We start from the raw sequence: 17,782 nt of genomic DNA on the forward strand, positions 1-17,782 counted from the left end.
GGCCTAACCCCAGCTGTTGTGGGCAGCTGGGAGAGTGAACCAGAGATCTGAAGCTCTCTCTCTCTGGCTTTTCCTCTCTGTGTGTTGTGTGTGTGTGTGTGTGTGTGTGTCACCTTCTCCCTCCCTCTCTCCCCTCCCGCTCTGCCTTTCAAACAAAATGGAAACAAGTATCATTTCAAGCAGCATTGGCATGAACTCTAGTGAAGAAAACACAAATCTATATTCTCCACCAGCTGTCTGTCCTCTCAAGGAAGAGGACTGTGAATGGCCCTACATCTACATGAAGACGTCTTGACTACCAACAGCTAATTGCTTTAGGATGTCTTTGCTCATCTTAGAGTCCCATCCCTCTCATTAGAATCCTAGTCTAACTGATTTGGAGAAGGCAAGTACTTTAAGTCATGTTGAGGTCGATACCTAGGGTTTGGGAAAAGATTGCAAATTGTTTTCAGTTATTTACCCATTCAATATTCACAAGTGCCAACTAGGGCTAGGCACTCTGCCAAGTACAACGGGTACAAGCAACAAGCAGGTAGTGAGTGCAGGGGTTGCTGAGTGCTACAAAGAAAACCCAGTGAGGGTAAGGAGTAAAGGGAGTGACAGATCAAACAAGATCTCTGCTTGTTTTCTTCCTTGTCCCAGTTTAAACGTCACCTTCTGATCTGGAGGAAGTCTTCCTTGACCGTCTATCTAAAGCAGCTGCCTAGAACTCCAGCACTTCAATGTTGCTTAAATTCTCTGAATACCTCTTGTTCCTGGTATCTTAGTTGATTGTTGTTGTTGGGTGTTGCTGTGTCTCCACCACAAGACTACAAACTCTGAGAGCAAGGACCTTGGCTATCACTGTTGAAGTCATGGCAAGCACAACTGTTCTTCTTACAGAGCTGATATTAAAGAAATTCTATTTGAATGAAGAATCAAAGACCGAGACAAGGCCCCCATAGACACTGGAAACAGAATTCTCCAGCTTGTGTCTTTCCTTAATGCACTGTCAAGGTGATGGAGATGGCAAGGGAAGGTACTGGGGGGAAGCCAGGGCAGCTGTTACAATACGGGGACTCCGGAAGCTTTGGTGGGTGGGCTCAGAGGCGTGCTGGATCCAACGCATGCTCAGCTAGCGAACCAGAGCTGACTCCAACTCTGCGTTTAGTGATGTTGTGCTAGTAGCCTACACCATGGTAAAAGGCAAATGCTTCAAACCAAGGTGAATCCCCAGGATCTGGAAACCCCTCCCCAGACGCTCTGTCACATGTTCCCTTCCTGGAGGGTAAAATCCCCATGCATATCGGGTCTCAGGAACACTCTGGTTCTCCCCAGGATCTCCAAGGAAAGCTATGCAAGCTCTGCTCTAATAGTGGACTGGGGCTGACATTACTCTTTCAGCCACATTCAGAAATTGCCAAGGGGACAGGTGTTTGGCTCACTGGTGAAAAGGCTGCACGAGACACTCATTCTACACTGCAGTGCCTGAGTTCAAGATCTAGTTCTGGTTACTGAGCCAGCTTCCTGCTAATGTACACCCTGGGAATCAGCAGGTGATGGTTCAAGTAGTCAGATCCCTGCCACCCACGTGGGAGACCTGTACTGAGCTCTCGCTCCTGGCTTTGGCTGCCAGTCCCAGTCATTGCAGGCATTTGAGGAGTGTCTGTTTCTCTTTCTCTCTCTGCCTTTCAAATAAATAAGAATACTTTTTTTTATTTGAAGTCAGAGATACAGAGAAAGAGGGAGGGAGGGAGAGACAGAGAGAAAAATCTCCTATCTGCTGGTTCACTCCTCAAATTGCCGCAACAGTTGGAGCTGGGCCAGGCCAAAGCCAGAACCATTAGCTTCATCCAGGTCTCCCATGTGGGTGCAGGGGCCCAAGCACTTGGGCCACCTTCTGCTGCTTTCCCAGGCACATCAGCAGGGTGCTGGATCAGAAGTGGAGCAATCGGGACACGAACCAGAGCTCACACGGGATGCAGCATCAAAGGTGGTGGCTTAACCTGCTACACCTCAACACTAATCCCCAAATACTTTTTTTTAAAAAGAAGTTGCCAAGGAGAATGCCTGAACAATGGAGCATTCAACTAACGTGTCAAGATAAACTACTTACTTGAATTTAAGGCACTGTTCACTGCAGTCTCCCAGCCCCCGGAGATGCCACCTTGCTGCTTCCCCTCTCAGCAGCCCTGCACCCCTGCCGTACCTGGCATTCCATCTTTGCCTCTGGGACAACACATTTATTTTCAGCATCTTCATTTCTGCCACTACCAATTAAATTCCACTAAGATCAGAGCTCGCAGCAAGGGAGCCCTCAGGATCTTGCCACTTTACAGAAGGTGGCCCCAGGGGCAGGGGATGAGGTGTTTGCAAACTGCAGGCACTTGTGATGGACAACGGACAAACGTGTGGACTGGGCTTCTGGGAACAGAATTGCCTATGTAAAATAGTCTCAGAAGTGACTGCAAAGGAAAACAGTGGCTGGCAAACACACATATTTAAAATTTAAAACAAACGGAGATATCACAACACCAAAAATAGAAAGGTTGAGGCAAAGAAGGGGATAAACTCTGTGTGTTTGTGGCCACGCAATGAACGACAACTCAGCAACAAGAAATAACCAGGCAGGCGGGACAGAAGCGCACGGCCAGCCCAGGGGAAAGCAGTGAGGCTCAAAGGACACTCGGGGAGAGGCAAGACCATGAGGCAGAAAAACAGGCCAGTGGCCCTAGGGTGTGGGGCTCAGGGATGAAGAGAAGGAGGGAACTGCGGGGAAACGCAGTAGTCCTGACTGTATGCATTTGTCAAAACCCCTCAAAGGGAGAATTTTTGTTATATGCTAATTGTACTTCCATCTTTAAAAGCCTTAAGTGTGAAAGAGACAGAAGGAAGTATTTAGATGAAATATTTCAAACCTTGAGGTATTTTAGATTTATAAGGACACTTCAAGACTCAATCAATACATAGGGAAGAATATAAACAGATAATTTATATGGGTCAATAAAAATGATAAAAAAGGGATAGGGAAAAGTCCCTGCTATTGAATTTTAATGTAGGCTAAACAACCTTGACAGATCATTTCAAACTTGCCCAATTTGGCAAAATTTCCCCAAATAAACAATAGCTAATATGGGCCAAGCTGGAGTAAAATAAGGATCTCAGGTACCATTATAAATTAAGATGACCTCCTTGGAAAGCAATATTAAAAAACATTTCCAGTAATGTCACTCCTGGAAACATATCCTAAGGAAATGATTCCAGTATGCAAGAAATAGGCCATGGCATTGTCAACTTTTACAGAAAAATAACAACCAGAAACTAAACGTTCAACATGAGGAGTATTACATTATAAATCATGACATATCCATGAAAAATAATACCTGAAAGACTGAGATTGTTGTTAAAAATGCTATTGACATATTATTCAGTAAAAACAATTCTAAGTACAATTTCTATCATGAGCAAGAACTAAACTTGATTCTCTGTAAATAAAATATCTCCTGGATTTCAAGATAGCAGAAGCTTCTACCATTTGGCAAACAAGTCAAGGGGTTGTATGGAATTCCTTGGGGCTGGAAGCTGGGGGCAAACACCCAAGGACAATATAAGGCAAGCACAACCAGATGATCTGGTCCTGCCAAGGCAACCGCAGGCGGGACTCTGAAATCCAGGGCATCTACAGCGTGTGAATTTTAAGCTGATAATTTTGTGAGACTCATGAATAATGTTATAAATATCCAAAAGGTCCCTGACAGAAAAATGGTTCTCTACTCCTATAAAAGTCACACACTCTAAGCCTAGTTTCTTCATTTATAAACTGAGGTAAATAAGGGGAAAAAAAGAAATACCTATTATTTATTATATTATATATTCATTTGAAAGACAGAGCAACAGACTGGGGGGAGGGGGAGAGAGAGAAAGAGAATCTCCTATCTGTTACTTTACTCCCCAGTGGCCACAAGAGCCAGGTCTGGGCCATGCAGAAGCCAGGAGCCAGGAGCTCCTTCCCGGTCTCCTACATGGGTATCAGGGGCCCAAGCACTTAACCCACCATCTGCTGCTTTCCCAGGTGCAGTAGCAAGAAAGCTGGATCAGAAGCGGAGCAGTCGGAACTCGGACCTGCACTCTGGTAGGGGATGCTGGCGTCACAGGTGGCAGTTTAACCCTCTGCACCAGGATGCCCCAGGGAAACACCTTCTAAACCATAAGGTCCCAAACAAGCAAAGGCTGTCGTTACCATGAAATAGCAAACACTTAAAGGAAGAACTCAAAAGGAAGTTGGAAGGCTAGTAGCAGGGCTGATGACATAAAGTTTTAAACAACTTCAGGGGGGTTTCCAGAGTGTGTGTGTGTGTGTGAGAGAGAGAGAGAGAGAGAGAGAGACACAGAGAGAGAGATCAATTGGTTCTAAAGTAACCTTGATAGAAGACTTTTTAATTGAAAGAATATATTTGCAATTTAATTTATTTCCTGGGCTACCTTTTAACAACTTAAATTTTTTTCTCAATTTATCTGGGTTTTTTGGTAGTTCCTACATGATGTGACAGTATTCTCAATTCCACTAAACAATTTAATATGGGGATACACAGTCTATGCAGTTTGGAAGTCAATGATCACAGGGTCTTTAATATGAATGTTGAATGAATGCGTGAATGAATGATACATGAATAATTATGAACAAGGGTCAGAAGAATTTTTTAAACCGAAGTGTGGGCCTTAGGCAATGCGGGCTTCATGGAAAGAGCGTAACTTCAGAAATACCAGGTTAAGAGGTTAAGATGGTGAGTGAAATCACATCCCAAGATTTCCCAGCCTCAACACCTAACACAAAAAGAGAAACGGTTAAATCAGCAAAACAAAAGTTGTCAGTAGCGATCAAACAAGACCAAAGGTGTAAACTAATGGAAAGAGAGAGGCAGGGACTCTGGAGGAAAGTGGGAGGTACAACACAGCCTGGCTCCCCGCCTACCCTCTGCCCCCAGAAGTCCTTCCCACAAACCAAGAGACTCCAGAGCGGTCTCCTATCTCCTCAATTACTGTCCTTTCCTCTAGAATAAAGTGCTGCTGGGAAGGCAGGAGAAGGCAAGACACGACAGATAAAGATGAACAGACATACACGAAGGCTCTAAACCTAGATGCCAATGGAGAGCAAAACAGGAAGCTACCGCCCCCATATCCCCAGTAGCTGTATATCCCACCCACCCCCAGCTGAGTAGTGCACACCTTGCCCTAAGACAGCATTATAGATCACTCTCCCTTCACCCACCGTTCCCCTAGGCTGCAGACAACAGGATAGAATACAACAGACCTACTCACGACACAGCTTGTGGCGCAAACGATGTGGTTTTAGACAGAGTGGGAAGAGTCAAGAAGTCATCCACACCACGTAATTACAAAGAGAATGTCTGGTCAGAGTCTGCCAAAGCATGAGCAAGAGGACGAGAAATGGAAAATCCACGGAACCAGCACTGTGGCATTGTAAGCTAAGCCTCCACCTTCGGTGCTGGCATCCCATATGGGCGCTGCTTTGTGTCTCAGCTGCTCCTCTTCTGATCCAGCTCTCTGCTATGGCCTGGGAAAGCAAGGGAAGATGGCCCAAGTGCTTGGGCCCCCGCACCCCCGTGGGAGACACAGAAGAAGCTCCTGGCTCCTGGTTTCGGACCCGCCCAGCTTCAGCCTTTGCAGCCATTTGGGGAGAACCAGTTGATGCAAGATCTTTCTCTCTGTCTCTTCCTCCCTCTCGGTATGTAACTCTGCCTCTCAAATACAGCCTTGGCCATAGTGGCCGCTTGGGGAGTGAACCAGTGGCTGCAAGATCTCTGTCTCTCTTACTCTGGATCTCTCTGTCTCTCTCTCTCTCTCTCTCTCTCTGTAACTCTGCCTACCAAACAAATAAATCTTTTTTAAAAAGTGACAGATATTAAAAACTATTAGAGAGAAGTTAATAGAGATAGAAGACAAAAGGGGGCCAGTGCTGTGGCTTAGTGGGTAAAAGCTGCTGCCTACAGTGCCAGCATCCCATATGGGCACCGGTTCAAGAGCCAGCTGCTCCACTTCCGATCCAGCTCTCTGCTATGGGCTGGGAAAGCAGTAGAAGATGGCCCAAGTCCCACACAGGAGACCTGGAAGAAACGCCTGGCTCCTGATTTCAGATCAGTGGAGCTCTGGTCCTTGCGGCCAATTGGGGAGTGAACCAGCAGATGGAAAACCTCTCTCTCTTTGTGTGTATGTGTGTGTGTAACTGACTTTCATGTAAAATAAATGAAACTTTAAAAAAATAAGAAGACAAAAGTTTCCAATGTATAGATATTTGATTGCTTAAATAGATAATCCAACAAAGGAACAGAAGGTATACTTAAAGGCATACTACAAATAATTTTCCAGAAACAGAGAAAGATATGACAATAGACTAATGTCCACCAAATGCTATATTAAAGAATGTGTATCTTGAGGCGATTATATCGAATCCATGCTGTTCAAGGAATACAGAGCTCCCAATCCATTCATTTGAAAGGTAGAGTAGCAGAGAGAAAGAATCCGCTGGTTCATTCCCCAAATGTCCACATCAGCCAGGGCTGGGCCATGCCAAAACCAGGAGACAGGAACTCCATCCAGGTCTCCCACGTGGGAGGCAGGAACCCAAGCAGCTGAGTCCTCACCTGCTGTGTCCTGGGATGCAGCAGCAGAGCTGGGTCAGAAGCCAAGGAGAAGCCGGGACTCAGCGCAGCAGCCTAACCCACTGTGACCCAATGATGGCCTCTCCTCAGCGGTTCCTGAAACAGTGACTTCAAAATGAAATCCAGACAATTGAGATGACCCAGTATAAGCAGCTCAGGACTGCGAAAGACTTGCAGAAAGGAGTGGTGATGAGCACTGAGTCTACTTAAGCACAGAGCTATGGGTGAAGAACCATGGGAGCTGGATTTCTATAACTGATGAATATGGATGTGGTAAACCTGGAAAACTAAAACCATCGTAGTATCACCTTTAAAAATCAGAAAACAAAAGGAGAAGTGATAGGGGGAAATGTGTAAGTGTTAATGCTCCCACTTTTCATTGCAGGAATTAATTAGACTGATGCAGCTTTTGAAAATCTACGACTTCAGCTCTAACTCTCCCTCTCCCTCTCCCTCTCCTCTCTCTCTGTCCTCTCTCCCCCATCCCCCTCCTTCCCTCCTTTCTTAAAGAAATCTTTTATTAAATCTCTTGTAGTAAAAACACCTTTAAAATTCAATAATTCTTTCCATTTCACTATAGTTTCTTTTATTGAATTCAAATAAAATCAGATTATGAAAATGAACACTTTTAAGTTAAAAAAAAAAGGCTTCTATTTTAAAGCCTCATTTTTCTGAAAGGCTTGCCTCTCCCTCACTGCATCTGCACCTGAAAACGTATCTGAGCAGTGTCTGTCCAGCGCTAAATCTGAAGGGCGGGATTTTTTTTTTTTTTTTTTTTTTGGTCTTTTCACGTGGGAACTTTTCCGCCTGTTTTGACTTCTTTAGAACAAGCACTTACCTCTTTAAAAAGCCAACAGATGGGCTGTACTATTAGCTTCCGAGAGGAGGACTGTGCCAGGAGGTTAACGGAGAGGGGCCGAGCCAGGAAGGTGGAGTGGAGGGTGCGAGGTGCTGGGCAGCAGAGGCTGCGCCGGGCAGGGAGACCGCGAGGCGGCCGGGAGCAGCAGGAAGCGCCGCCTCGCGGGAGCCTGACCTACTTTTTGCAGGGCCCTCTGGTTTGCGCCGGAGCCGCGGCGCGGCCAAGCCCGAGCCTCGGGACGCCGCGGGTGTGGACTCGCAGGGAGCCCGCCACCCTGGCCCAGGGCGCGCCGGGAGCCGCCAGCTTCCTCCGTGAAAGGAAAGGGGCCAACCCCTCCGCAGACGCTGGGCTGGGCCGGGCTTCTCGGAAGCCGACCTGCGAGTTTCGTGCGGCACAGCGGCGGAGCCGGCGGCCCTACCTCCGGCATCCTCCTGCTCTCCGGGGTGCGGGGAGCGGAACCGGGAGGGGCGCCCTTGCAGAGGCGCAGGGACAGACCCACGGCCGCGGGGTGCTGCAGTGCCTGGTGCGCTCTCACGCTCCCTGTCCTCCCGGACACGTGGCAAGACGGAAAGGGGCCCCAGCGCTGTAGACAGGCCCTGCCACGTGCCACGCCGTGCCCTTGGGTGAGAGCCCCGTTTTTCTCATTTTTAACATGGAGAAAATGCCATCTACGCCCCAAGGTTATACATAGATCAATGCCTGTGAGAGGGCTGGGCCCGGCAGGTAGCACACAGGTGTGCTCAGTGAGAAGCGTGGAGTATCCACGTGATTGCACTGCTTTGAAGGGGCAGCAGGATGGCTCTGCACAGCAGGCAACCCCCTGTATCCAAACCCCAGCCCCAACATGAGCAATTTATGGCATCGTGGTCGCTGAAGCCCAGGAGACCTCTGTGGGGAAAAGCCACCTTTCTGACATATTTCCTACGAAATAGCTTGGCCCTCTGCCCACTGCCTGAAGAACCGTGCTGTGGATTGTTGGTATAAATAAAAATAATAGGTACTTAAAAAAGCAATTGCCATGATGCAGGTGGAGCTTTATGCACAGGCAGGTCAGGAATTGCAAATGCAGCGGATAAGTGTCTCAGGTATCCTAGCTGAGAAATCATGTTTAAAGCCACCAGTTACATTCCAGGACACCACCCCTCGACGGCCTGGGCTATCACAGTGAGCTAAAGCACAGTGAGCTACTGATGGGGGCACTTGGATCCATGTGAGAGCTGTATTTGTCTTTGCAAAGTAATCAGGGAAGAGGAGGAACATAGGACATCCAGGCAGCCCCACGCGTGGCAGAACCCGGGAAACAGTAACAAGTATCGGTCGGGCATCAGGTCCAGGTGCTTCCATGTGATTTCATCATCATAACCAAATTGCGAGGGAGAAATAGCTATCTCCATTTTTATGTCAGAAAATCAAGGTTTAGTAACGTGAAGAAGTCTCAGGGTCACACAGCTGCCTCCTTCTAAGACCTTGTGTTTGTCATGCTGTCCCCAAGTACCCTAAACCCTATCTAAGCTACCTGCTGGCCTTCGTTGTCACTTTGGGTATTGTGCTGCTGTCCTGGTACCCCTCCACATGTCTCCAGCGTCACACTGTATCTGCATCCCTGACTGCTGAGGACAGCTGCCTGGGCTGTCCCCCTGGATGGAGAGATTGATTTAGGGATGGAAATTTGACCCTAGTCGGGCCAGCAGAGCTCTTCCCTGGATTGCTATAAATGCAGGCAGTGTGGAAGGCCCTTTGCCTCGAGTTCACGTCCACGACAGAGGAATAGAGTAAGTCAGAACACCAGCAGAGATGACACGTGGGCAGCAGGAGCCCCAGTGGCACTGGACCCCCAGTTCCGGTTCCAGAGGGTCTTCCTTCCATTTTGCAAACTTCCCTCATCACCTCCCGGACAGGGAGGGTCCGTGAGCAGATGGGAGCAGAATAAAAGTCATAGCAACTTTGGGTTGCATTTACTCCTCACGTGAACACTCTGAGATGAAATCTATCCTTCTTACCAGAATGAAGGAAACAGAGAACAAAACAGTAGGTACACTGCCCACGTCACAGAGAGGTGAGTGGCAGAGAACAGGAGGCAGGGCTCCACGTCAGCCGCCACAGTGTGTGCATGACGCTCCGTCAACATGACGAAAGCCTGTGTCAGTATGTGGACCCTGTCGGTGCAAGTGGTAAGCTTACATCTCAGTTTGAGGAGGGAAGCAGTTCAGATACCCTGAGAGGGATGCGTTTGCCCAAAAGATGCAAGGACCCCTCCTAGTATACCTAGAGAACCGAGGTATCAGTCAGTATATATTTTTTTAATTTTTAAAAATTTTTTTTTTAATTTGACAGAGTTAGTGAGAAAGACAGAGAGAAAGGTCTTCCTTCTGTTGGTTCACCCACCAAATGGCCGGCACGGCTGGCGCTGCACCGATCTGAAGCCAGGAACCAGGTGATTTCTCCTGGTCTCCCATGCGGGTGCAGGGCCCAAGCACTTGGGCCATCCTCCACTGCACTCCCGGGCCACAGCAGAGAGCTGGCCTGGAAGAGGGGCAACTGGGACAGAACCCGGCGCCCATATGGGATGCCAGTGCCACAGGCGGAGGATTAACCAAGTGAGCCATGGCACTGGCCCCAGTCAGTATATTGTAACAAACAACCCTCAAGCCTCTGTGCTTGACAACAACAAAGGTTTCCGAGGGTTTCTTGCACCTGGGTTTGCATCTCTGCTCAGTTCTGCTCCATGTGTCTTCTTACTCCAGGACTGGGGCTGAAAGAACAGCCACCATCTGGGACGAGTGGCTCTCACAGCACAAGGCAGGACAGCAAGGGGCCAGGCAAACTATGCAATCTCATTGAACACGTCTGCTCACTGGAGCATAAATCAAGTCCACTCACACTCCATTGGCCACAGTGAGTCACATGGCCACGGCTGCCAATACATTCCACCTACTGGAATAACTCCTGGAAGAAATAGATCTTGCTTACTGGAATCACTCCTGGAAGTCACACGGCAAAGGGCGTGGATGTACAAAACCCTCAGAGGGAGGGAGAAGACAGTTGCAAACAATAACACATCAGTCATACCGGAAACAAACAAGTGCTGGGCCAAGGGCACATCGGACAAGTCCGTCTTTCATCCCAGGGAGCCCTCCAGCAGGGCTGATGTGAGGAGGACAGAAAGCTCCCAAACACAGGCCAGGTTCCAGTGGCAGAAACAGTCCCAAGAACTAGAGCTTTCAATACGCAGATCCCAGAGACCTAACCAAAGATCAGAATACAATGACCCCTCAGATACACCTGATGAGTGTATGGTAAGAATTGCTATTGTCTCAGGGCACAGGGTTATGTGTAATTTCCCCTTCTGCTTCCTATTGTGTTACTGTGCCACTTTCATCATTATAAAAATAAGCATTTTTTAAAAAGATTTGTGCCCTTCCTGAAACCCGAGACAGCAGCAGAGGCAACAGCTTCTCAGTGCCAGACCTCCTCCTGTGTGCATGTTTGATGACGCGCCCAAGTGTCTGATCTCAATCCTGTAGGGCAAATGGTCCTGCCGTATACAGCAACAATGGACAGATAAGAATGCAATAATTGGGACAATCATTTCCTTAGTTGATTTTATTTTCTGGCTTTTTTTTTTTTTTTTTTTTGGTAGGAAAATTAGACTTCACTTCCAAGATCCAGGCAGTCCTGGAATCTTCCAGTTGTGGATTGCGTCTGAAGTTGGAGAAAAGGAAAGGCCACCATGAGCTCAGGATCCGGAAGATCCTGGACTTCTTTCTGGCCCAAGAGAGAAGATGAGGCAACACGGGCTTCGATGTGTCTCAGCTGGCAGTGAGTCTTTAAGAAGTTAGCCCTGTGGAGCTGTAAGAGGCGAACATGAGTTTGAGCCAGTTTGAGGCCAATCTGATGCAGTCTGCTTAGGGAGTGAAGCCCCGGGCTTTGGAGTTGCATGAGTCTCTGAGCCTTGGCCCTGAATTTGACGGCACTGTGGTGTAGCAGGTAAAGGAGCAGCCTGCAGTGCCAGCATCCTATATGGGCACCGATTCGAGACCCGGCTGCTCCACTTCCCATCCAGCTCTCTGCTATGGCCTGGGAAAGCAATAGAAGATGGCCCAAGTCCTTGGGCCCCTGCACCTACATGGGAGACCTAGAGGACGCTCCTGACTTTGGATCGACACAGCTCTGGACCTTGCGGCCATCTGGAGAGTGAACCAGTAGATTGAAGATCTCTCTCTCTGCCTCTCCTTCTCTCTCATGTGTAACTCTGACTTTCAAATAAATAAATCTTAAAAAAAGAAAGAAAGCTCTACAACTGTGGGCAAGTAATTTAACTTCTCTGTGCTTCAATTTTTTTCTTGAAAATGAGATAATAATAACATCTACCTCATTGGGATGAGACACATCCAAAGGCTAAGTACAAGGTTTGGTATATAGTGAGCCAATAATAGCAATGTTAGTTATAAAGTATTAAGAGAACAGAGTGAAAAAAGGATGGATACACATGTGTTGTGGCTTTCTCCTCTTCTCTGTGGTCTTTCTTGGTCTTCCTCTCCTCCTCCTGCCCCTTCTCCCACACTGTCTTCCACTTTTGGGTCTTATTAGAGGAAATACAGCTGACCAGTGTGGGAAGAACCAGAGAAACAGGAATGGAGATTTGCAATGGAACATACTGAACAGAAGATAAACAAGAACAAATAAACAAAGAATAAAGGAAAGAGAGAGAGAGAGAAGCAGAAAAGGGGGAGGCAGTGGTATTTGTAAATTTGTATAAACAGCGAAGAATAAACAATAGGCTGAGAGATTTCTGGAGCTGCTGAGAGAGGTGGTGACTGAGACAAACTGGGGAAGGAGAGTGAATCTATCGCAGCATAAACCATGACCCACCCCCCTCCGAATTTTGTAGCTTAAAACCTCACACATTTATGACCTCACTGTTTCAGTGGAGACCTTGCTGGTTCTATGGTCAGAGCATCCCCTCACCCCAAGTTCACCTGTTAAAATTTAATCGCTGCTGTGAGTTAATAAGAGGGGGGAAACTTAACCCATCTCTAGGGTTTATAAGTAGGGCCCACGTGAGATGATTAAGGTTAGATAGGGCCACAGAGGGGCCCTGAATCACTCATGACTAAATACGAGCGGCTTTACAAAAGACAGAAACCACAGCACACCACCACACACGCTCCCTGCGTCTTACCGTATGATGCTCTGAGCCACTTTGAGACTCTGCCGTCAAGAAAGCAATCACGAAATGCAGGCTCTTGTACCTCCAGAAGAGTGAGCTAACTAAACCTGTCTTCTTTATAAATCTGCTGAGCCTCAGGGACGTTGTGATCATGTTGCAGAGCTGCCTGACACAGCTGGATTATTCTGGCTCAAGTTCTCTCGTGAGGCTCCAGGTGAGATGCCAGCCAGCACCGAAGTCCGCTGGAACCTGATGGGCTGGAAGGTCTCTCAAGATGGCCCATGCACATGGCTCCCAGCAGGAGGCCTCCCTTGTTCCCCATCAGCACTCTCCATGGGGCCGAGTAGGTGACTTCAGTGGCAGGATGGGCAGCTTCCCCAGAGCAAATGCGCAAGAGAGCTAGGAGGATGTTGAAGGCCATCAGTGACCAAGCCTTGGAAACCATGCACGGTCCCTCCCGCTGTGCTCTGCTCACTGCAGGGGGAAGGAAAACAGTGTGCCCCCTTGGAGGTGGAGTGTGTGGACATATTTTTAAGCCACCACAGGGATTTCAAGGAGTAGCGGCTACGGGTTGTGAATTTCATTTCCTTTATCATTATTAGAGGACTATATATGAGGCTTGGAATTATTTTTGCTTCTAGCTACACAATTGTGTTTTGCTGTTGCTGCTGCTGCTGTAATATGACATGGTCTGTGTTATGCCCTTGGATTTACCTGAGTAACGTTAACAGTAAATCTGTGTGTTAGTATAGACTGATGTACAGGAGGAAAGATTTCAGGTAATTAATTCAGCATCTCGTGATAACCACTAGAAACCTGCAATGAAGGAAACATGGCTGGCTCTTCTCTCTTGCAAGCAAAGGCTGACAAGATTTTCTGGTCGAACACATCTAAGAATACAGCAGGACAAACAATGGAGAAAAGGTTTCCCTAATGGAGCTGAGAACGGGGTCTGTGACCTTCATCCTGCTCATCCCTTCCCAGGCTCAGGCTTTCCTGTTCTTCAAAAACACCAGCCTCACCTTTGCCACACACACTTGCCTCTCCCTAGAATCCTTTCCAATGTGACGACTTCTTATCATTCAGACCTCTGCACCACGACATTTCCTCCCAAAGGCTTTCCCTAAATAAACACCCACTCCATCGCAGCTGCATGTTTCAGGGTGCACCACTGACTTCACCGCCAGCAATGACATCACTGGCTCACGAGGTCCCTTACTGTTGGCCGCCTCCTTCTCCAGAGTTCAATCCCCTAGAGGAAGGGTCTGCTTGCCTTGCTCAATGTTACACTTGCCACATCCGGGAAGGGGGACTGGCATTTCACGGCCTCATTACGTACTTAATGAATGAGAAAGCTCTGCATTCCCAGTGCTCTGGAATTCACCTCTCCTATAGGCAAATGTCTTTTTGGTCCCCTTGTCCTTCATGTGGTCAGTCTGCTCAGTTTGGGCAGTTTCCTAGGCTCTGCGAAACGCTTGCCTGTGATTCTGTGACAAATGCCTCCCCTCTCTTTACTCTAAATTTTTCTGTTTAATTCTCATATGAGTGAGATGTTGCACTTTGTGTATTACTTCTCTGTATCGCTTGTGTTTTTTCTCATGATATCCATTTGTTGGTCTTTGTATTATTCTTCTTTCTCGTAGATGTCCTACAGTTTATCTTCCAATATTTTGAATTTCTGATTTCAGATATCCCATGCACAATTCCCAAGAGCTCTTTGTTCTCTGATCGTCCCTTTTCTTAGCTGCTTCTTGTTTCACAGGTCAGAATCTTCATTAATCGCCTTTGGCACAATACTTAAGGTGGTTTTTTATTTATTTTTTTATTTAGTAAATACAAATTTCCAAAGTACAGTTTATAGATTACATTGGCTCCCCCCCCACACATGATTTCCCTCCCACTCGCACCCCTCCATCTCTCGCTCCCTCTCCCATTCCATTCACATCAAGATTCATTTTCAATTATCTTTATATACAGAAGATCTATTCAGTATATATTGAGTAAAGATTTCATCAGTTTGCACCCACACAGAAACACAAAGTGTAAAAATACTGTTTTAGTACTAGTTATGGCATTACTTCACATTGGACAACACATTAAGGACAGATCCCACATGAGAAGTAAGTACACAGTAACTCCTGTTGTTGACTTAACAATTTGACACTCTTGTTTACGGCGTCAGTAATCTCCCTAGGCTCTAGTCATGAGTTGCCAAGGCTATGGAAGCCTTTTGGGTTCACCGACTTCGATCTTATTCCGACAGGGTCATAGTCAAAATGGAAGTTCTCTCCTCCCTTCAGAGAAAGGTACCTCCTTCTTTGATGGCCCCATTCTTTCCACTGGGATCTCACTTGCAGAGATCTTTCATTTAGGTCTTCTTTTTTTTTTTTTCCCAGAGTGTCTTGGCTTTCTACGCCTAAAATACTCTCATGAGCTCTTCAGCCAGATACGAATGCCTTAAGAGCAGATTCTGAGGCCAGAGTGCTGTTTAGGACATCTGCCATTCTATGAGTCTGCTGTGTATCCCACTTCCCATGTTGGATCGCTCTCCCCTTTATTTATTCTATAGGTTAGTATTAGCATGCACTAGGCTTGTTTGTGTGATCCCTTTGACTCTTAGAAATATCAGTGTGATTAATTGCAAACTGAAGTTGATCACTTGGACTAGTGAGATGACATTGGTACATGCCACCTTGATGGGATTGTATTGGAATCCCCTGGCACGTTTCTAACTCCACCATTTGGGGCAAGTCCGATTGAGCATGTCCCAAATTGTAGATCTCCTCCCTCTCTTATTCCCACTCTTACATTTAACAGGGATCACTTTTCAGTTAAAATTTAAACACCTAAGAATAATTGTGTGTTAATCACAGAGTTCAACCAATAGTACTAGAACAAAAAAAAATACTAAAATGGATAAAGTATTACATTGTACATCAACAGTCAGGACAAGAGCTGATCAAGTCACTGTTTCTCATAGTGTCCATTTCACTTCAACAAGTTTCCCCTTTGGTGCTCAGTTAGTTGTCGCCAATCTAGTTGTCGCCGATCAGGGAAAACATATGATATTTGTCCCTTTGGGGCTGGCTTAATTCACTCAGCATAATGTTTTCCAGATTCCTCCATCTTGTTGCAAATGACCGGATTTCATTGTTTTTGACTGCTGAATAGTATTCTATAGAGTACATGTCCCATAATTTCTTTATCCAGTCTACCGTTGATGGGCATTTGGGTTGGTTCCAGGTCTTAGCTATTGTGAATTGAGCTGCAATAAACATTAATGTGCAGACAGCTTGTTTGTTTGCCAATTTAATTTCCTTTGGGTAAATTCCAAGGAGTGGGATGGCTGGGTTGTATGGTAGGGTTATCTTCAGGTTTCTGAGGAATCTCCAGACTGACTTCCATAGTGGCTTAACCAGTTTGCATTCCCACCAACAGTGGGTTAGTGTCCCTTTTTCCCCACATCCTCTCCAGCATCTATTGTTGGTAGATTTCTGAATGTGAGCCATTCTAACCGGGATGAGGTGAAACCTCATTGTGGTTTTGATTTGCATTTCCCTGATTGCTAGTGATCTTAAACATTTTTTCATGTGCCTGTTGGCCCTTTGGATTTCCTCTTTTGAAAAATGTCTATTGAGGTCCTTTGCCCATCTCTTAAGTGGGTTGTTTGTTTTGATGTTGTGGAGTTTCTTGATTTCTTTGTAGATTCTGCATAGTTTGCGAATATTTTTTCCCATTCTGTCGTTTGCCTCTTCACTTTCCTGACTGTATCTTTTGAAGTAAGAAACTTCTCAATTTGATGCAATCCCAAATGTTAATTTTGGCTTTGACTGCCCATGCTTCTGGGCTCTTTTTCAATAAGTCTTTGCCAGTACCTATATCTTGCAAGGTTTCTCCAATGCTCTCTAATAATTTGATGGTGTCAGGTCATAGATTTAAGTCTTTAATCCAAGTTGAGTGAATTTTTGTGTAAGGTGAAAGGTAGGGGTCTTGCTTCATGATTCCGCACGTGGAAATCCAATTTTCCCAGCACCATTTATTGAATAGACTGTCCTTACTCCAGGGATTGGTTTGGGATCCTTGATCAAATATAAGTTGGCTGTAGATGTTTGGGTTGGTTTCTGGTGTTTCAATTCTGTCCCATTTGTCTAGCCATCTGTTTCTGTACCAGTACCATGCTGTTTTGATAACAACTGCCTTGTAGTATGTCCTGAAATCTGGTATTGTGATGCCTCTGGCTTTGTTTTTGTTGTACAAGATAGCTTTAGCTATTCGAGGTCTCCTGTGCCTCCATATGAATTTCAGCACCATTTTTTCCAGATCTGAGAAGAATGTCTTTGGTATTTTGATTGGTATCGCATTGAATCTATAAATTGCTTTTGGGAGAATGTACATTTTGATGATGTTGATTCTTCCAATCCATGAGCATGGAAGATTTTTCCACTTTTTGGTATCCTCTTCTATTTCTTTCTTTAAGGTTTTGTAATTTTCATCGTAGAGATCTTTAACGTCCTTGGTTAAGTTTATTCCAAGGTATTTGATTGTTTTTGTAGCTATTGTGAATGGGATTGATCTTAGAAGTTCTTCCTCAGCCGTGGCATTGCCTGTGTATACAAAGGCTGTTGATGTTTGTGCATTGATTTTATATCCTGCTACTTTGCCAAACTCTTCTATGAGCTCCAATAGTCTCTTAGTAGAGTTCTTTGGGTCCCCTAAGTAAAGAATCATATCATCTGCAAAGAGAGATAGTTTGAGTTCTTCCTTCCCAATTTGTATCCCTTTAATTTCTTTTTCTTGCCTAATAGCTCTGGCTACAACTTCCAGAACTATATTGAATAGCAGTGGTGAGAGTGGGCATCCCTGTCCGGTCCCAGATCTCAGTGGAAATGCTTCCAACTTTTCCCCATTCAATAGGATGTTGGCTGTGGGTTTTTCATAGATTGCTTTGATTGTATTGAGGAATGTTCCTTCCATACCCAGTTTGCTTAGAGTTTTCATCATGAAAGGGTGTTGTATTCCATCAAATGCTTTCTCTGCATCTATTGAGATAATCATATGGTTTTTTTCCTGCAGTCTGTTAATGTGGTGTATCAC

General features: G+C 46.0%; 1 long non-coding RNA gene across 1 annotated transcript in view; it reads right to left on the bottom strand.

Annotated features, from left to right (window-relative positions):
• Positions 1-7,933, bottom strand: part of LOC127491383 (uncharacterized) — a 79,694-nt gene extending 71,761 nt beyond the window's left edge. Inside the window, exon 1 of the long non-coding RNA XR_011384119.1 lies at positions 7,498-7,933. This is a non-coding gene — a long non-coding RNA (uncharacterized lncRNA). The remainder of the gene's footprint in view (positions 1-7,497) is intronic.
• Between the last annotated feature and the right edge of the window lie 9,849 nt (positions 7,934-17,782).

Source organism: Oryctolagus cuniculus, chromosome 18, assembly GCF_964237555.1.
Source record: "Oryctolagus cuniculus chromosome 18, mOryCun1.1, whole genome shotgun sequence".
Lineage (NCBI taxonomy): Eukaryota > Metazoa > Chordata > Mammalia > Lagomorpha > Leporidae > Oryctolagus > Oryctolagus cuniculus.